Source organism: Eumetopias jubatus, unplaced genomic scaffold, assembly GCF_037043125.1.
Source record: "Eumetopias jubatus isolate StellerSeaLion01/CBP00866 unplaced genomic scaffold, mEumJub1_p1.0 scaffold_5, whole genome shotgun sequence".
In the NCBI taxonomy this organism is placed as follows: domain Eukaryota; kingdom Metazoa; phylum Chordata; class Mammalia; order Carnivora; family Otariidae; genus Eumetopias; species Eumetopias jubatus.
Window position 1 is genome coordinate 8,011,375 of NW_028274811.1, and position 5,202 is coordinate 8,016,576.

The 5,202-nt window shown below is 37.9% G+C and overlaps 1 pseudogene; it reads left to right on the forward strand.

The window, feature by feature from the left end:
* The first annotated feature begins 1,547 nt into the window (after nucleotides 1-1,547).
* Nucleotides 1,548-2,483, forward strand: LOC148164266 (olfactory receptor 2L3-like; annotated as a pseudogene).
* The last annotated feature ends 2,719 nt before the right edge of the window (nucleotides 2,484-5,202 follow it).

Consider the following 5,202-nt stretch of genomic DNA (forward strand, 5'->3'; position numbering starts at 1 on the left):
ATTTTGACTTATATATATTCTTTATCGTCATGATATTTGGTTCTTAAGAGGGAGAAATGACAAATATATGTGATTAATTCTCACACTGATCTAGAATTAGAATGTTGTAAATAAAAGATTTCATTCATATGTGGAATTTAAGAACCCAAACAAATGATCGTAAGGCCAAAAAAGGCAGAGAGAGAGGCAAACCAAGAAACAGATCTTTTTTTTTTAAGATTTTATTTATTTATTTGGGAGAGAGAGAGAATGAGAGATAGAGAGCATGAGAGGGGGGAGGGTCAGAGGGAGAAGCCGACTCCCTGCTGAGCAGGGAGCCCGATGTGGGACTCGATCCCAGGACTCCGGGATCATGACCTGAGCCGAAGGCAGTTGCTTAACCATCTGAGCCACCCAGGCGCCCCGAGAAACAGATCTTAATTATACAGAACAAAGGGATAGTAACCAGATGGGAGGTGGATGGGGGATGGGTGAAGTAGGGGATGGGGATTAAGAGTGCACCTATTCTGATGAACATGGGGTGTTGTATGGATGACGGGAATCACTAAGCTGTACCCTTGAGACTAATATTACACTGTATGTTAAATAACCAGAATTCATACAAAAATTTTTAAAAAGAAAATAAGTGTAAAATGAGTAAGACAAAATACCGTAGAAGAGTGTGTATTGTATAAGTGTTAGAGAAGCAGAGAGACATAAAACAAATGCTATTTTGAAGAACTCTGGCAGATTTGTGAAACCTACCATGAGTATGGTGTAGAGATATTTAGTTGAAGGGTATCCCTGAACTGTATCATTCAGAAACTGGTTGAGAAGAAGAGAATGATTTTATCTAAATAGTACTAGACAATAAGACAATTCATTCATGGGTGATATATGCAATTAATGAATTATTGAACACTGCATCAAAAACTAATGATGTACTCTACAGTGGCTAACTGAACATAATAAAAAAGATTCATTCATGATTTCAGAACAGATGAAAGCAATAATTTTACCTGAATTCAAGGACGTTTGATTACATGTTATTGTGTAAAGAGGACTCAAGAAGGAAATATTGCTCCAAAAGAAGGTGTTAGGTTGCTGCAGCTTTAGAAGTAAGTCTTAGATACGAAAGAAAAATGATCCTTTATGGGTCATAAATATTTATTCTTAAATATATAATATATATTTACATTGATTTTCTATGCAAATATTTTGAATAAACATCTGATTTGGCAATACTTGTGTTTGTGTACAGTAGTAAAGCATACTTATCCTAATGAATTCTTAACAAATATACAAATTTTTTTTAAATGACTTTAAAGATTTCTTAGAAAAGGTATAGGCTACTAATACTTGCATCCTCATTTTAATCTCTGGTTCAAAAAGTAAATTGTTTTTGTTGTCGTTGTTGTTTTCTAAAATAGAAAAGTTCAGTTCTTCACCTAGGAGTTGTAAGATTTTCAATAATACAGTCTGACTAAAGTGATAAATTCAAAAGATCCTCTTGTTCCATACTTGACTTACTTTTCTGTCTGCTTTTAGGAAAATCCTATCAATGCCTCATGGAAAATTATAAGCAAACATCAATGATTTCATCTGATTGGGGTTGTTCCCACCAACAAGAATTGGCCTGTTCCTCTTTATTGTAATTGTTGTTATTTTTCTGATGGCTCTATTTGGCACCCGGCCCATGATTCTTCTCATCTTCCTAGACACCCGTCTCCACACACCCATGTATTTCTTCCTCAGTCAGCTCTCTCCCATTGACCTGAGCTACATCTCCACAATTGTTCCCAAGATGGCTTCGGATTATCTCGCTGGAAACAAGTCTCTCTCCTTCACTGGGTGTGGGGCTCAGAGCTGCTTCTTCTTGACTTTAGCAGGTGCAGAAGCATTGCTCCTGATATCTATGGCCTATGACCGTTATGTGGCTATTTGCTTTCCTCTCCACGCTCCCGTTCGTATGAACAAAAGAGTGTGTGTTCTAACGATAACAGGATCTTGGATAACGGGCTTGGCCAACTCCTGTGCCCACACGGTCTATGCCTTCGTATCCCCTATTGTCAACCCAGGGCCATCCACCATTTCTGCGGTGATGTCCCCGCCATGTTGACCCTGGCCGCGTGGCCACCTGGGCTTATGAGTGCACAGTGTTTGGGAGCACCATTCTCTTCCTTGTGTTTCCTTTCATTGGCATCACATGTTCCTACGGACGGGTCCTCCTTCCAATCTGCCGCATGCAGCCAACAGAGGGGAGGAAGAAGACCTATCCAACCTGCAGCAGCCACCTCACTGTGGTCACTTTATACTTTGCACCCTTTGTTTACACTTATCTACGCCCAAGGTCCTTCCGATCTCCCACAGAGGACACGGTCCTGGCTGTCTTCTACACCGTCCTGACCCCAGTGCTCAACCCCATCATTTACAGCCTGAGAAACAAGGAGGTGATGGGGACCCTGAGAAGAGTGATTCAGAGAATCTGCTTTGTGAAAATATAGACACGTTTTTTGCATATGTACCAAACATTGATTATAAGTCCATTCCTCAGTTTGCAGTAAATAAAATATTATTTTAAGCTTAGAGTGGAAGGACTAAAATCAGAAGAGAGGACAATTACTCAGTGCGCCTGCGTGGCTCAGATGGTTAGGGTGTGCCTTTGGCTCAGGTCATGATCCCAGGGTCCTGGGATCCAGCCCCACATCAGGTTCCTGCCTCAGCAGGGAGCCTGCTTCTTCCTCTCCCTCTGCCTCTTCCCCTGCTCATGTGCTCTCTCTCTGTATCTCTGTCTCAGATGAAAAAATGAAAATATGTATTAAAAAAAGAAGAAGAGGAAAATCACTCGTGTCTGGACAAAATTGTCTTGCAAATGTATCCGTATTTATGAGCCTTTTTTTTTTTTCTTTACGGTGCTTTTTCTCATAAGTTTCAAATGCACTCTTTTTTGCTAATATGTTTTCTATGAAAATGGTTCTTAGTCATGTAGAAATGAAAATGGAGACTCTCTAAATGAAGTTGTCATTAGACATAAAAGTTCTAGTATTTTCAATTTATTTTCCAAAACAGATAACCAGAAAAATAAATATTTCCCTAATATCTAGGTCTCATTGAAAGTCAGAAAAATTCTTTATCTTCTCATAGTAGGCTCGTGACTTATCTGTGCCAATTACTATCTTTTTTTTCAATTCAAGGTAATTTAGCTTTAGAAAGATTTAGCTAAGACTTCATCAGGGATTCTAAAGTCCTTATGCCATTCTGAACAAAATATAATAAGTTTATGGTCCTTTTAGGGAGATGAATCCTAGGAAATTGATTTCATATCAGGTATTCCTCAAGAAAAGTAAAAGGACTTGCATATGCCAGCAGAAATCAAGAAATTGTGAGGTCAGTTATAAGCTGAGTGGGTCAAAAGTTTAGTGTAGTTATTAGGAATTAAGAATTTCAAGGACAATCCCCACACTCTATACATACACAGTGGTCACTGCTATCCTGTGTTAGAACACGTCTGCCATGTAATATTTTATTTTTCACTCAAGACATTTCATAGTTTTATTGAAACAGGTTGGGGAAAAACAGCTTCTGTACAACAATTTTATTCATTGATAAATCACTTTTCAAACTGATACCACTCTTAAATCTAACAAAATCCTCTCAAATTAATTGAACTTCCTGGGTCGATTGTTATTATTGTTCATCAGTAGTAAGTGAAGAAATAGTCTTCACTTTCTCAGGTTTGGCAGAGAAGAGACATGTCACACCCTGCATAATTTATAGGGAAGAGCACAAAAAAAATATGAGGCCACATGTTCAAAAAGCAAGTGGCTAACCTATAAAGAATTTTTTTCATCACTCTTAATTAATATCTACTAAATGCAATACAAATGACAACAGTAATTTTGTGTCATAATTTTATATATACTGAATTGTAATACACTGTTCAGTGATGTCTTCATTGGTAATAAGATTTTTTTGGCTCACTTTTCTCCAAATTTATTTTTACAGAAATTTATTCTCTTAGGAACTTCATTTTTCTGACAATGGAGTTGAAAATGTTGTTAGTCATTGCTTGCAAAAATAAGCTGCAATCAATTTTTGCTGATTTTTAATTTTGAGAAGAGTCTTTGGATTTATGTTACTGGAGTTGTTTGGACTATATATGCATGGTGAAAACATTGGACTGAATGTCTGATACATTATATCCACATATAAATTTCAGTACAGGTAGATTTGATTTTTCTCCAGGAGATTCTTTTTCCCTAAAAACATTGTTTAATAAATCGATTTCAACCCATTAATTTATACATTAATCTCAACTTGCTTTTAAACATAAATTTAATTTTAATGAATCCTTTCTAATTTCTGATAATCTGTGGTCTTTATATAGAATGTGGAAGTCACTTCATGTTTCAAAACCCATTTATTCATTTCGCCACTGTGTCTTCAATGAGAAGGCAAATTGCTGTTATTTTTTTTTCTTTCTGGTTTCTGAAAGCTTATATACAATATTTTTCCATCAGTAATATATTAATTTTTAAATATGTTAAAGATTTTTAACTTGTATACTTATTTATAAACCTGTTTGCATTGATTTTGCAGTGTTGCAGCACTTTTTAAAACTATAGATTTTGGATTATTTTATTCATTCTAATAACTTTCCGACATACTTTATTGCAACGACAATATGTGTGCTTTTCTTCTGTGATAATTTACTGACAAAGATTACTGCTTAACGGATGCCTGGGTGGCTCAGTCGGTTAGGTGTCTGCCTTCAGCCCAGGTCATGATGTCAGAGTCCTGGGATCAAGTCCCATGTATGGGCTCCTTGCTCCGCGGGGAGCCTGCTTCTCCCTCTGCTGCACCCACTGCTTGTGCGCTCTCACTCTGACAAATAAATATAAAATCTTAAAAAAGAAGAGAGATTACTGATTAAGCTCCATAACATTTCCATACTAGCTCTCAGGCTGGATAGTCAATAATTTTGTAAATGACCTAGGAATGGGCAGTGGGATGGAAGTCTGCCCGTGCCCCTACCATGCATCACTGGGTTGTCAGGCCGAGCTCCTTCTCTCTCCTGGCTGTGGGTCCTTCCACCATTGTTGCTTCCTCTGCGGTTGCTGCTGTCATCACTGTCCCCAGTCTGTCCCAGTCCCAACAGACCTACTCCCTTGGGGTCCTTGGCACCTGAGCAAGATGTGTGTGTTCCTATGAGGAGGCCAGGGC